This window comes from Manis javanica, chromosome 15 (genome assembly GCF_040802235.1).
Source record: "Manis javanica isolate MJ-LG chromosome 15, MJ_LKY, whole genome shotgun sequence".
In the NCBI taxonomy this organism is placed as follows: Eukaryota; Metazoa; Chordata; class Mammalia; order Pholidota; family Manidae; genus Manis; species Manis javanica.
The window spans coordinates 32,880,037-32,895,273 of record NC_133170.1 but is presented as its reverse complement, the minus strand read 5'-3'; the positions used below and the strand labels follow the sequence as shown (position 1 = coordinate 32,895,273).

Sequence of the window (15,237 nt, the reverse complement as noted above, 5' to 3'; positions counted from 1 at the left end):
AGGCGGGCCCCCCACCCACAGGTTGGGTGTGTCCTGGAGTGTTCCATTGCTGCCTCCAGGACCACCTCTCCTCAGCGCTGCGAGAGTCTCTTGCATTAAAGCTATTGGTGAACATCTATCCTTCTAGAGCTTTCTGTGCCCTGCTAGGGGCATGGCCCTAGCTCAGACTCCCACAAGGAAGCCTGTACTCCCAGCCCCCTCAGCGCTTCTAGATCAAGGGTGACTTTGCCCCTGGGGGACATCTGGCTGTCTAAAGACATCTTGTCACAACTGGGGGGAGGGGAGCTCCTGGCACCCTGGGTGGAGGCAGAGGTGCCACTCAACACCCTGTAATGCACCAGATGGTCCCACAACAAAGAATTATTTGGCCCAAGATACCGAAAGTGCTGAGGATGGGAAGCCCTCCTGGGCAAACAGGAGGCCTTTCTCTGGGAGGGGGCACTCCTGCCTCCTCCCTTCTCCAGCTGGCACCTGGGGGTCCGCACACACCTCCTCAGAATCGTGGGTGGGGATGTGCAGGGCTGGCACCCTCTGCCCCTGCCACTTCCAACTCTCTAATTTCCATTGGTGTCTCCATTTTGTCTCCCACAGACTACAAAAACAAAAAAACAAAGCAAGCGATTTGAGCACCCCAGCAGAGCACTTGGTGTCTTTATGTATGTCACATTAACCTTGCTTTGTCACTCAACTTTGTCTGTAAATCAAAGAGTAGTTAAATTTGTGAGGTAGGTATTATTTCTGTCTTATCAACGAGAAAAGTAAGGCTTAGAGAGGTTATCTAAGTTTTCCAAGGTCACAGAGCATTCAGAATTTCAAACCCAGCTCTAAGCTTCGAGCTCAGGGCTCCTGCTACTTAGCACAAAATAGCACTGGGCTCTGCAGACAGATTTGAACCAGTTGGTAAATGGAAGGCAGGTATGTGCTGCTCAGACTCACTCCCCACTTTGTTCATAAAACAGTAAAGGTGGAGCTCTGAGGAAATGTAGAAGCTCTGAAAGTAAAGAGAGGCTGTTACCTTGTCTTCCTAATTAGAGTGTCTTAAAGTTTTCAGAACTCAGATAAGCCCATAGTAGCCCAAATTTAAAGTCTAAATTGCCACAGAAACCTCTGGGGGATCTCTACCACCCAGCTCATGGCACACACCTCTTCTCCTCGAGAGGAGGCCCTAGGGTTCCTCTCCTGTCCCCCCATCGCCGAGGTCTTCAGTAATGCCTGCCTTTGGCACTGGGGACTTATTAAACAGCACCAGCTCAGAGCTTCTGACGACCAAACCTGGAGTCTGTTGTGACAACCTTAATTTTGTTAATAAGAGCATGGTGTGTGTGTGTGTGTGTGTGTGTGTGTATGTGTGTGTTGACGACCTTAATTTTGTTAATAAGAGCATGGTGTGTGTGTGTGTGTGTGTGTGTGTGTGTGTGTGTGTGTGTGTGTGTGTTGACGACCTTAATTTTGTTAATAAGAGCATGGTGTGTGTGTGTGTGTGTGTGTGTGTGTGTGTGTGTGTGTGTGTGTGTGTGTGTGTGTGTGTTGACGACCTTAATTTTGTTAATAAGAGCATGGTGTGTGTGTGTGTGTGTTGACGACCTTAATTTTGTTAATAAGAGCATGGTGTGTGTGTGTGTGTGTTGACGACCTTAATTTTGTTAATAAGAGCATGGTGTGTGTGTGTGGCGCGCGCGCTAGAAAGGTGGCCTTTATTCAGGATTTAAACTAGGCCGCGGTCTCCTGGCCTCCCTGAGCTCCTTCCTGCCACCTCCTCCCAGGACCTGCCTCCCCAGCAGTCCGAATGGAGCTGGGCCCCTCCTGGCTTCTGTTCCGATTAACCCCTTCCTTCCAGCTTTCCTGTGCTTGCCGGAGGGCCTCGGGGCCAAATGGCCAGGCACTCACGGGCTTTGGGGTTGCAGATGCCATAAACCCGTTTTCCTTGGGGACCCCAGAGCTCCACGAATTACTTTCAGAAAGCACAACTGTTTTGTTTGAAATGGCCGAGAGGAGAGAGCGCCCAGGGCTCTGTACACATGTTCCTCATTTGCCATTGGCGGGAGCAGGGGGGGTGGGGGCTGCGCAGGAGAGGCAGCGCAGGAGGGGAGACGGCAGCCGCAGCTGCTGCCACTGGGAAGTCTGGCTTCAGGGAGGAACGGAGGGAGAGCGCTGGGGAGGGGTGGGGCTCGGGGACAGGGGCGGTGCCACGGGGGAGGAGGGAGCAGGTGGTGGCTTGTTTATCTGCTCAGCTGTTTTGTGTCCAGGAGTCAGCGAGAGACAGAGGCAGCTGGGAGGAGAGAAAGCAGCACGGCCAGGGACCCTCGTGGTCCCTCTGCCTTAGCTACAGGTTCTGGAACCAAAGCAAAACCATCCAAGAGTGAGTCACTGAGGTGTAGCCCCCCTCGGCTACCCAGAAGGGCTTCTTGGGGCCCATATGCTAATTAGTGCTGTGCAAACGTCCTGGAAATGGCCTCCTCCCCTTGGTGCAGTGGTTATGATTGGGTAGGTGTCCCCACCGGGTGAACGCTGGCACCAACTCAAGTAATATTCCCAAGTCTCAGTCTGGTGTACTCTCTTGTGGAACCTGGCACAGCCCCTGGGGGCCAAACCAGCCAGCTCCTAGCTTTGGTCCCAGCTCGGACCAGCCCAGTGGAAACCGTCCCTGGTGATTAGGGAGAGGTGCCCCCCGCCCTGCAGCTTCCCTGCCTCCATGCCCTTTCGGGGCAGCCCAGCGCAGATGGGACTCCCCTCTTCAACTGCCCAGACCCAGGCAGCCTTATTGGTCCGTTTCACGCCCAGTGCTTGTCTGGTCTGCCTGCTAAATTGTCTGAGGCAGGCTGGGCTGCAGCTTACTATGCCCTGCTGTCTTTCAACCAGGTAAAAACATGCAGCACAGGAGAATCTGGAAAGCAGTTAGGCTTTAATTGCAGTGCAATTTCAAGAGTTGGCTTGTCCTCCACTCTTGGCTCTTTCTCCATCATATCATTTTCTTCTTGTTGATCGTTTAAATGAGAACATTTGCTGGAACTTCTGTCGATGTCTCCCTTTCCCTACCCCACAAAGGACTTTTCTGCCTCCCTCTCAGCGCACAAAGCCAGAGCATCTCTGTTGACAAAGGGTCTGCTTCTCTGTCACTGGGCCTGATGGCTGGGGACAGTGTGGGAAATGCAGGTGCCTTTTGCATACGTGTAGGATGCAGTCAGGAGCCGCCCGCTACTGTAAGCAGCCAAATAAAACAACTCAGGAAGACCACAAGTCCCAGCCTGCTGCCCTCAGAGTGTAGCTGCTCACACCTGTGAGCAGCTCGCAGGGTGGGAAGGACAGCGAAGACCAGGGGAGGCAAGGCCTAGAGGTCTGGGGAAGGAGGAACAGAAAGACTGCAGCTGTGGATCAGCAAGGCAGAGGAAATGTCTCCTGGGAGAGGTTGCTGGAGTGGGAAAAGCTGGGCATGTGGAGCCAGCAGCTTAGTTTCTAGTTAGTATTTGCTTTGCTACTAATGATTAGGTAGTCCAGGGTTAGACTCTTCCCCTTTCTGGGCCTTCCTGTGCAAAATACTGGTTTAGAGGCTCTGAACTCAGGGTCCTTTTCCACTTGACAGGTACTCTTGGCCTTAGGTTGGTAATTTCTTTGTCCATAGCCCATTTCCTTCTCCAGAGACCAGGTAGCCCAATAAAATCAGCCCTTAATGGCAGTTGGTACCACAGCCTGTTTTCCTGAACTCAGATGCTATGGCTATGGCCCATTTAAACCTTCCATCATGAGGGTACTCTAGAAGCTTCCCTCCTACAGGTCAGAGGTTCTACAGGGCAGAACAGCCAAGACACCATCTTTTTGAGCATTCCTGTGCAGATTTCTGTGGACTCAGACCCTCTGCTAGCCCTATTAAACCATGTATAGCTCCTCCCTCCCTGGCAAGTTCCCTGAGCTCTACTTTATATAAGTAAGGTCAGTGCTCTTTTGTGTCACATAGATTCTATTCAATTTACTAAGGCCTTTCTAAAGCATTTACTCTCTGATTGACATGCTGGAAGCAAAGGAATCCAGAAGACATGTGACCTAGTCCTGATCCTCATGGAATTGGCTGGCCTGGTGGTGAGCTGGAAATTATGAATCAAATGTTAGAGGACAGTCCTCTCATGCACCTTCCATTTCTTCCCACAACCTGAAGGAACATCAGAAAAGAGATCATTAAGCGACTGACCGGTGTATTTCAAACTGACAATGGTGTGCTCGCTTTGACAGCATGCATACCAGGAGAGGAAGGGACAGAGACTGGCGTGGCCCTGAGCAAGGGTGACAGGGAAACTCATGAAGTGTTCCAGATTTTTTTTAAAAAGTAATAGATTTTTCTTCCTTGTATTTAAGAAAACTGGACATAAGAGATTTATTCCAGTAGATTGTACTTTGAAGTGCTTTGTCAGCCGCACCTGCAATCATAACAAATTATACTGGCTACTGCTGCCTGCATACAGGCCATGTGCTAGGCAGCTATTTTGCATGTAATATTTTACTGGATTATTTTATGGAGAGGTACTATTAAAATCTCCACTTCAGATGAGGAAATTTATGTTCAAAGATCAGCGAGTTTTGGTGGACATAGCATTTGAACCCGTGTCTGCCTGACTCGAAGGAGGGGGGTGGCATGCTAGAGAAATTTCAGTCATGGTTGACATGGCTGATCCTTTGTTATGGGTGCTCTTCACCTCCTTGTCTGTGCAGATGTCCTCAGGTCCGCACTCCAGACATTTGTACCAGATTGTGAGGAAATGCAGTACAAAGGGACCTGGTTTTGAGACACTGCGTTCCTCAGTTCTCCGTGCTGCTGGCGGTTGGTTAGCCCCAATGGCCCTGTGCCTCGTGGGGATGTCAGTACATAACTGTCTACTCAGCATAGGCATTGTTTGCCCATTTCAATAGAATTTGTAAACATTTTTGAACACCTGTTATGTGCAAGAGCCTATGGCAGTGATGGGGTTTTGGTGTAGAGATAGACGAGTCGGGTGTAATCCACCTCCTCAAGGAGTTTAGGATATCCAAAAATATTCTTCAAGTCTGTATTTTTGGCCCACTCCTTTTTCCATATGAATTATAGATAATGCTGCAAGTTCCATAGAATTGTTCACTGGTGATTTATGGAAATTGTGCTAAGTCTATTAATTGATGAGGAACATCACATCATTTTTTATCTTTACAGCTAGGAATGACTTTTCTACCTTGGTAAATGGTTCTTGCTTCAGGGCTCTAGCCATTCTGCTGTCCTACTGTGCTCTTCATTTTTTCCAACTTAATTGAGATGTAACTGACACATAAGGTTGTATAAGTTTAAAGTGCACAGTGTGCTGACTGATACATTTGTGTCTTGCTGTGCTGTTAACTCTGGTCCTCTGCACACTGGGGAGACCCAGGAGGGCCTCCTGCTTCCTGGATGAATCCGTCTCTCCCAGGGGCTGCCTTCTGGGAAAGGCATTCATCTTCATCTCCAAGATGCCAGTTTGGATCCTGCCTTGGTTGTCTGGACGCAGAACCACGCTTCATGGTCTTAGTCTAGGGGCTGTGCCGTCTCTACCCTCTTTCAAGCCTTCAGGAGTCCAGGCTAAAACAGCAGGGGACCCAACAGCTGGGCAGGGCACCAAGAGAAGGGACCAGGTGGCAAGACTTGAGCAAGTGAGGCCCTAGGTTCAATTTAGTCATATTTGTCTAGTTTATAAACTTTTCATTATGAAAAGGTTTCCCCCCACTTTTATTATGTTTGAACGACATACAGAGAAGTGGAAAGAACAGTACAAGGAATATTAATATATCCACTGCCTAGTTTCAACAATGGTCAATATTTACCATATTTGCTCACTATCATTATCTACCTACCTACCTACCTACCTACCTATCATCAATACATCCCTGAATCATTTTAATGTAAATTACAAATCTAGTGACTTTTCTCCTTCAAATATGTCTCCAGAAAGTAAGAATATTGTCCTGTATAATCATAATCCCATTGTCACACCTAACAAAACTGAAATGATTATCTAATCTAATAACATTGCCCTTTGTTATTTCTCTCAAAGCTATTTTAATTGTTACTTCTTTTCAATCTGTGTTAATACAGAATACTCACTTCTCCTTTTATTGTGTCTTTGACTCTTGAAGAGACAGATCAGTTACCTTGTGTAATATTCCACCTGGTGAATTTATATAATTATTTCCCCCAGTGTTATTTAACTTTGTTGACTGAAATCCACATGGCCACTGCATTAAGAAAGAGTCAGCCTTTCTAGGGCCGCGACCTGGGATGACAGTTGATCAGAGAGCTCTGATCAAACTGCTCCGTCCCTCTCTGGGTTTATATCTGGTTTATATAGTTTACAGCAGGGAAAAAGCCACTTCAGTTAGCACACCAAGCAGTGTGTCAGGGTGCATTTGGTTTTGTGTCCTAAATAGTACAGCCATGCAGGCTGGTGCTGTGTGCTAGAGCTGCCAAGGGTTAGCATTGACAATTTTTTCCTAAAAATTCTATCAAGGCCACAAGAACCTGACTCCTTTTTAGTTTTGTTTTCTTTGGTTCTCAAGACCTTCTTCTTGGGTACGGGTGAGGGCCTGTGGGGTTCTGCAGTCAGCGAGGAGGGCTGCAGGACATCGTCACGGCCCAGTAAGAGCTGTCCTGGCTGACCCAGGGCCTCTGCAGTTGGCAAAGCTCTCTCTCCTGTGGGACCCTGTGGGGGACCATAGCATTCCATTTGTATTTCACAACTTTTTCCTTGATCTATTTCCTGTAAACTGAAAGATCTATAAGTCTTGATCAGATTCTCATTAAAACTTGGCCAGAGCACAAGGCACTGCCTCCGGTTCTTTCCTAGTAATGGAGGCTGTCATCAGGATGGAGGACAGGCGAGAGGGAGCAGGGTGTGGGCTGGGGGCAGGCAGGGCCTTCCCTCAGCTGATTCCCATAACAAATATCAGAATGTGTGCCAGGGCAGAAGGGTTTTCCTTTACCAATGGGGGGCTTACAAGGCAGGCTCAAGCTTAGGACTCTGGTGCAAGAGCCCCCTTCCCAGAAAGCAGTTGTCCAGGGAGCCACGAGCCGCAGCTCAAGGCCCCTGCCCAGGAGTGTGGTGACAGCTGTTGACCCTCTTGTCCTGGATCTGCATGGCGGTGGCGCAGCATGGTGTGAGGAGAAAGGGCAGACTTTGGAGACAGTCAGACTGAGCGCTGCAGGTTCTCAGCTTTTTGGTCTCAGACAAGTCACTGGAACTTGATCGTTGGTCTCCCCGTGAAATAAGCCCCGTAATTACCCCACTTGACAGGGGAGTTGTAGGGCTTAGCACTCTCTCACAAACGATACCTGGCACACGGGGTGCTGAGCACATGGGCCCCAATGTTAGTGAGTAAGGCTGTGGGCCCCGTGATGGGCCAGTAGCCGGTTCTTGGGCTACCCATCAGCATCCCAACAGGAGGGTGACTGAAGACTGTTCCCCAGGTGTTGGGGTGGGATGAGGCTTGAAGCAGCTGTAGCCTTCCTGACATAAGAGACTATTAATTCTCCAATTAAAACAAGCCAATGGGCGGAGGTTGGGCACAAACAAAGCCATTTCATAGGCCTTCAGAGCTTGCCGCCAGTACGTTGTTCTGCCGAGTGACCCTCTCTGCCTGCTTGTTAATTTAATCCGGGGTGGCCGGTGGAAGTGCATCTGCTGTGGTAAAGGTCTGTGTGTCTGTCCTTTGTTTTCTTCCGTGGCCTCACAGTCTTTTGTAATACCATTTTTAGGGCAATCATGTGCACATTAACTCTGGAGTTAGGAGGAGGAAAAACTCACTTCTGAGATTTAAAAATAAATAACAGCAATATAAATGGTTGAATGCAGTTTTCTTAATAATTAACTTTTTAATTGAAGTATCATTGATATACAATCTCATGTTGGTTTCAAATGTACATCACATTGGTTCAACAGTCCCTGTGATCAACTTATATTGTGATTGTGAATTATTATGCCCCTTATACCCTTCCCCTGAATGTAGTTTTATATATAAGAAACCCACCCCAAAATATGGTTAAGGAATTGAGCAAACGATTGAAAATTGGGAAGCATCCCAGTGTTGGCAACAGGACTCATGATTAGAACATCACATTCTAGTCAGGATGCTGTTGGTTTCAAATAACAGAATTCATAATTAGAAGTGGCCAAAACAATAAGGTCACATCTTATCTCATAGAACAGGAAGTCCAGAAAGAGATGTCTAGGTGATTTGGCAGCTCAGCAAAGTTCGGGCTATTACACCTTCTCTGTGATTCTCTTGGCTTTGTCCTCATGGCCACAATGTGGCTGCAGTAGTGCCAAGTGTTACCTATCATTGTGACAATAAACAAAGATGGCAAAGGGGAGTAATGTGCTCCAGAAGGTCCCACCTGCCCGCATCAATTTCCCCTTACATCTCTGACTAGAGAAGGTCATATGTCTGCCCCTAAGCCAATCACTCTCAAAGAAGCCTGCATTCAGGATCAGGTCAATTAGATTTCACTCTCTAGGGCTGGGTCTGCCTTCCCTGATAATATTGCCATTCTGTACAAAATAATAAGGAACAAAGGAGGAATTGGGTGGATAACCAGTAACTACCTTAGTAACTAAAGAAAGTCATCTTCTGATCAGTTCTGTCAAGAGCTCTCTGCGAAGAAATGTGTCTGCACTGAGTCCAGCAAAGGTAAGCCAGAAGGGAAGATTCAAGAAATGCCATGTTAATGTGCAGGGAGGGGACTGTCCTTTGCCGCCTCAGGTATAAGCCCTAATTAGAAAGCTTCAAAATAAGATGTGGGGTTTGTTTTCAGAGAAGGTTGCCCAAGTGAGAAGAGCAGCTCCTTTTCAGTGAGGACCAAGAACTAACTTCATGGCGACAGAGCAGCCACAGAGCCTCTGCCATCTGCCGGGAGCCACAGACACAGGTGTCTGGGCTGCCAGGCAAACATTTGGGGCTGTGGCTCGGCCCCTCAGTGGTTTCATGAGGAACTGGGGAGCACACCGTTGTCTGAAAGGGGCAGCTGTAGCTTTGGCTGGTATAAAGGAGGTCCAATTTTACCCAATCTTCTGATTTTCCAAGAGAAGTTAAAATTTTAAATTTTTATGTGAAATTGTCTCATTTTAAAAAGCTAGCAAACATTTCATGTATTTTAAATCTGGTGTACCAAACCCAGCATCTGTGGGTCATATTTTGATCTGCAGGTCGGTGGTCCTGAAGGATGTTTTGGGGAGATGAAAAGTTTCTAAAATGTGTTTGAGGTGATGGTTGGGCAACTTGGTAAATGTACTAAAATTCATTGAATTGTTCACTTGAAATAGATGAAGTACACGATATGTAAATTATGCCCCAATAAAGTATAAAAAAATTGGCCCACAGGACACAGCTTGTTGCCTATGGGTTAGACTAGCATTCCTAAGGCCTTTTTAGGCCTGGTTTTGGTTTGGTAAATGCACCAACTTTGCTGATAGCTAAACATTGGCCACATCAGTCTAAGGTAAAGCCTTGTGGTTGCTCTGTGAGCCATTGGGCCACTTGAGGCCCACTCCGCCTTCCCCAGTGACCAGCCGTGTGACTTTACTCTCCAGGGAAGGTAACTTTCTGGCCCTCAGTCTCTTCTTCTCAACCATGGGAATGATAGGAATAATGCCTTGATTAAAGGAAGGAATATATGGAAAGTGTCTGACACAATGTTAGTCCTTGAGCAGTAGCATATGTATTAGGAATCTGTGCTCACCACAAGGCACGCCTGCCCATTCTTGACCTGGATGATGATCTCTGCCTTTCTTTCTGAGAGATGGTTAAGCTCAAGGCCCCTGCCATGAGGGAGCTGACAGAAGATGCTGTCGCTAAGGCGCGAGCATGCCTGTGGAAGGAGGCACTCGCCTACACCTCTGAGCATCAAAGGGCTCAGGAATTTTTACCCCACATCTACAGCACAAAGAGATTAGGTCTGGGACTTGGCAGGCCTCTAGGAGGGTGTGCATGTACTGAAGGGGAGAGCAAATGAAAGCAGAGTTGCTCACAGAGTGCCGATTTAGCTTCATTTCTTAGCCATTCTAGAAGGGTTTATTGGCATCCCTCTGTCCTGTCGTTAAAGCCAGATTCATGCTGAATCAGCACTTCTAATGAACGGCTAGTATCCCATGAATTCACCAGGAGCATGGGGGAGTTAGGTGAGGATGCAGTTGCCCCTGCAGCCTCTCTGGGGCAGTCAGCGTTTCTGTCAGTGCACAGCAGCTTGAGCCCAGCTAGAACTCTGGGACTACCAGGCCCCTAGGAGGCATGTGCCCGCCATCTCCTTTTGTTTGGTTTTGCCCTACTGAGCCCACACCACCCCGTCAAACTGCTGCTGCAGGGGCCATGGGGCTTCCCAGTGACAGGGAGTTCTAACTGGCTCAGACAGGTTTTAGAGCTATTCACAGTCTATCAACTGGAATAAAGGCCCTTGGCCCTCACTAGGGCCTGGCCCCTGCCCTGTGGACCTTCATGCATAAGGGAGAGTGAGGCCCCACCCAGAGAGCCCCCACATACCGAGAAACCTGGGAGGGTCCCAAGCATTTCCCAAACTACGCATGCAGCATGAACTGGGGGTGCAGAAGGGCAGGGTGAGGTTCCAGACACACAGGAGAGCCCACCTGCACTCCTAGACCAATCAAGATCTCTGGCCATGAAAACGTGAGGGGGAGAGAGCCGTGTCAGGCTGGACAACCTGCCCTGGCCCCAGGCCCAGAGCTCTGTCCCCTCTCTGTCTCTGATTCTGTTTGTCCCTGATTCTGGGGGCCCTCTACCTTCCTCTGGCCCTACATGCCCCCAGTTGAAGCTCTGTGCAGGCAGTGAGTGGCCAAGGGCCTCCTCACAAACAAGGACACCAAGACCCCGGTTGAGGGCTGTGGGCCTGGGGTGGGATGGGGAGCAGGGATGAACTCATTTGCCCTGTCCTGATGCAGCAGGCTCTAGTTCAAGCCGCCATCAACACCAGACAAACTAGGGCAGGGGCGGGGCACGCAGGGCCAGGCCCCTAGGTGCTGGCCAGGAGGGCGTACCTGCGGGTGGACACATGGAGCTGTGAGTGTGAACGACTCACAGGGAAAGGTGGGTGAGACAGGAATGGGCAGAAGACTGCAAGGCGACTGATCAGGGGGCCCCAGCCAGGCCACTTGGACCATTACCTGTGTGTTTCTGGGACCGGTGGGGGCCTGGGTCCCAGACTGCCCCAGGCTTGCCCCTGAGCGCTCCTGCCACCGGCCTCTGGGCTTCCCTTTCCTCCCACTGGCGCCTAGACGAGCTGCTTCCTTCTGAGTTCTGGTGTCCTGAGGCCAGTGGGGCATCACACTTTGCCCACTTTTGCCAACCATATAGGATCTGAGCTGAGCACACAGACCCCTTCCAGGTTTTTACAAACACTATGTAGTTAATAATGGCAGACACTTCTTGGTTCAGTTAGGCATTCATTATGTACGTAGTGTTGCCTTGGGAGGCCTTTTAACTGACAAGGAGCTGCACCCCTGAGGGTGTCACGGGTCACCATAGCACGCAGGGCCTGTGCCTCTCGGGTGTGGCTGCCGCGGTGTGCTATGGGGCTGTGTCTGTCAGTGGAGGGGACAGCTGACCTGCCAGTTTGGTTGACCTAGAGGGGCACACAATCACTCTGTCTCTGTTTCTCTAACACCGCAAGGTTCCTGTTGTTACCATAAGCCCTGGAGACTCACTGGCTGCCTGGAGATCCCCCAGCCTTCCGAAATGCCTCTTTCCTTCTGTAGCACCACCATGCCTCATCATAAAGTGAGATGGCAGTCCACAGGCCCGGCAGCGGGTGGTTTGCCCTGGACCGTGTATCTGCATCACTGGGGGGCCTGGTGGAGCACAAGCACCTGAGCATTACTCCCCGCATTCCCACAGTTTGAGACTCAGCATTTTTAACTATCTGAGGGTGATGCTGGTGATTCTTACCCAGCGCCCATCCTCTGAGAACCACCAGGCTTAATAGACCATCATGTCCCTGTGAGTATGTGGAGTTAAGGATTTGATTTTTCCATGCTTCCGTGAACACTCTCTTGAGGCTTTGAGGAAAGCCTGGGTCAGGGTCCTGGATAGGAGGTGACAAAATAGAGTCAACACTGGATCTTTGGCCCTACTGTGCCCTAAACTGTAGATGGGAGTGAGCCTGTCTTCTCACAGGCTTCTTCTTGAATCAGACCCTAAATATCACTGAAGGACTAAAAATTACAAAGAAGCAAGATGTTCAGAGCACCAATTAAAAAAGCATTTTTTAAAAATTGAATAGTACATTAATTTTTTGTTGCTGATGTAACAAATTACCGTAAACATAACAATTTTCAGGAGTACAAGTCTTTCACAATTGTTGTAGGTCAGAATCTGGGTGGGCTCAGCTAAAAGTCTCCCAAAGCCAAAATCAAGGTGTTAGCCGATTGCATTCCTCACTGGAGGCTCTAGGGAAGAGCCGGCTTCCAAACTCACTGGCACTGTTGGCTGGAGTCAGTTCCCTGTGCTTGAAGGACTGAATTCCCTGTTTCCTTGCTGGCTCTATAGGGGATGGTCTCTGCTCCAGGGCTGCCTGTCTTTCCCCCCAGGCTTCCCTGCAGCCCCTCTGGCACCAACAGCTTGGGTCCTTCTCACACTTAAAATCTCCCTGCCTCCAGCCAGACTGAGCTCACTGAAAGGGCTGATGTCATCAGCTCAGGCCCACCTAGATAATCCAGAATAATCTCTCCATTTTAAGGCCCATGACTTGATAGTAGCAAAGTTCTCTTTGCTGCAGAACATGCCCCAAGGATTAGGATGTGGACATTTTTAGGGAGCTGCTGTACATTGAAAAAAATCATAACATAAAAATGTTTATAGAAAAGTCTTACTCCCACTCTGTCCTTCCTTTCCACATGACTCCTCACCTGTGCTGCCAGCTAACCACTTATGCCAGTTTCTTTGGACTCTTCCAGAGTTGCTTTTTGCAAACATAGTTATGGATATATACAATTCTTCCTTCTCCCTGCTTATACAGAAGGTGGTGTACTGAACACACTTCATGCTTCTGCATCTTGCTTTTTAAATTTTTTTTAACTTAAGTGTAGTTTGGAGATGTTTTTTTTACAGTGCAGAGAGAAAGAAATTCTTCATCTGTCTTTATAATCCACAGGACTCCATACACAGGCACCATAATTAATTTAACCTGTCTCTTACTAATGGGTTGTTGGTCTGTTTCCAACATTCTGCAGCAACCGATAGCTGTCAGTGACTAACGTCACAAAAACATAATTCTTGTGTGTGAGCACTTATTTTTTTCTTTTAGTTCTGAGGCTGGCAACGAGTTGGTTTGGTGACAGGCTCTTGCAGGTCCCTGGCTTGTCTGCAGGTAGTTTGGTGGTGCTGGAAGTTAAGGCTTATTCTGAGTTTGTGAATCGGATCACTGCTGGCCTGGAGGTGGCTGCAGCCTCTCCAGAAGCGTTCCCAGCTCTTCTGTAGGCCCCTGTTCTCCCAGTGGCCAGTGCTGCACACCTCCAGGGAGCCAGTAACCTCAAGTCATTGTGGGTGGTGCCCGAAGCGTGCACCAGACAGTGAAAGCAGCCACCCCGCCCCAGCCGGCTCTGGCCCACCCTGACACCGACTAGAAGGAATCTCCATGTCCACCCTCAGTCACAGTTCCCTTCTGCTCTGGTTGGTGGTCTCCTACCAAAAGGTCATTTCCTTCAACCCTTTTGGAGGCATTTGGCTTCCCAGGAAATGCCTCCTTTCATATTTCCTCTGAATGAATCCAGTTTACAGTGGGGCTTGGGCACGCAAGACACACACCATTAGCCCCCTGTCCCAGCCAATTTCCTGCCACCACCACCTCTGCCCCTTCCCAATCTGTCCAGCAGAGGCCTCAACCTGCGGCTCCAGTGTGACCCACTGGAAGGGACTGAAAACTCCTGAAGAGGTCCTGGGCGGGGGGGGGGGGGGGGGGGGGTCTCCTTGGCCCATGACTCACCAGCAATGAATTCCCCAAAACTTTACTATCACAGCTGCAGACCACTCCTGGGGGAGTCACAGCACCTTAAGCATCAAACAGTCATCCCTGTGAGGAAGCCAGGGCTGGGGGAGGTAAAGTGGATTGGGAACCCTGAATTACTCTTGTAAGAAAATAGTAATTTATCCTCCATTTGTCCCATGGTCCCAAGTACATAAGCTGGTGAGAATTACACCTGGGACTTGCCTGGGCTTACCCCACCTTATCTCTAAACATCCTGACCCTCCCCGAAGGCAACAGGCCTAGCGGATCCGCCACAATAAAAGGCACCACGCTGCTGCCCTCTCTCTCTCTGTCTGTGTCTCTCTGTCTCTCTCACTCTGCTGCTCTCTCTCTCTCTCTCTGTTTGTCCCTGTCTGTCTCTCTACTGCCCCCTCTCTGTCTCTGTCTCTCTCTGCCTCTCTCTGTCTCTCTCACTCACTGCTCTGTCTCTCTCACTCGCTGCTCTCTCTCTCTCACTCGCTGCTCTCTCTCTCTGTCTCTCTCACTCTGCTGCTCTGTGTGTCTGTCTTGTGCCCTCTCTCTCTCTCTCTCTCTGCTGTCTCTCTCACTGCTCTCTCTGTCTCTCTCACTCTGCTGCTCTGTGTGTCTGTCTCGTGCCCTCTCTCTCTGCTGTCTCTCTGTCTCTCTCTCTGTCTCTCTTTGTCTCTATCTCTGTTCCCCTGCTCTCCCTGCTCTCTCTCCCTCTCTCTCTCTCTGCTCTCTTTGTCCCACTGCTCTCTCTGCTGTTCCCTCCCTCTCTCTCTCTCTCCCCCCACCCCCCTCTGGGGCAGTCACTTTTTCCTTCAGATAATAAAGTCTCTTGTGTGGGCCCGTGTCTCCTGAGTCATTCTGGGTAAGGAGGGTTGCGGCGAGATACCCTTTCAATTCTCACATATAAAACTAATCTATCATCCACTCACTGTCTCTCCCTGTAGATCCCGCACTCCCTGAGTGCAGAGAGGTTACCGTTACATCGCCTGGCACACAGCGGATCTCAATGAGCATTCGGTGAATGAATGAAATGAGTAGAAGGTAAAATGAGGCAAAGAATCAATTGTTCCTTCATTAGTGAGTGCTTAATAAATGCCAGGCACTGGGAACATAAAAGTAAAATTCAATACAGTCCCCGCCAGCAGGAAATCCACAGTTTAACTCATTCTTAGAAAGAAGAGCTAGGATTTGAGCAAGAGAAGAGGAGAGGAGGCCAGACACTAGGGAAAAGCCAGCCATTTGCTTGGGGT

At 49.2% G+C, this 15,237-nt stretch overlaps 1 protein-coding gene across 2 annotated transcripts in view; it reads left to right on the top strand.

Moving 5' to 3' along the window:
• The window catches only part of ADA2 (adenosine deaminase 2), a 55,761-nt gene that overhangs the window by 3,600 nt on the left and 36,924 nt on the right, over positions 1-15,237 (top strand). The window contains exon 2 of one of the 2 annotated variants that reach the window (XM_073222781.1): positions 14,932-15,028. The gene's annotated coding sequence lies outside the window, so the exon portion shown is untranslated. Of the gene's footprint in view, positions 1-2,245; positions 2,360-14,931; positions 15,029-15,237 lie in introns of those variants that run through there. The other variant, XM_073222779.1, reaches the window with a different exon arrangement.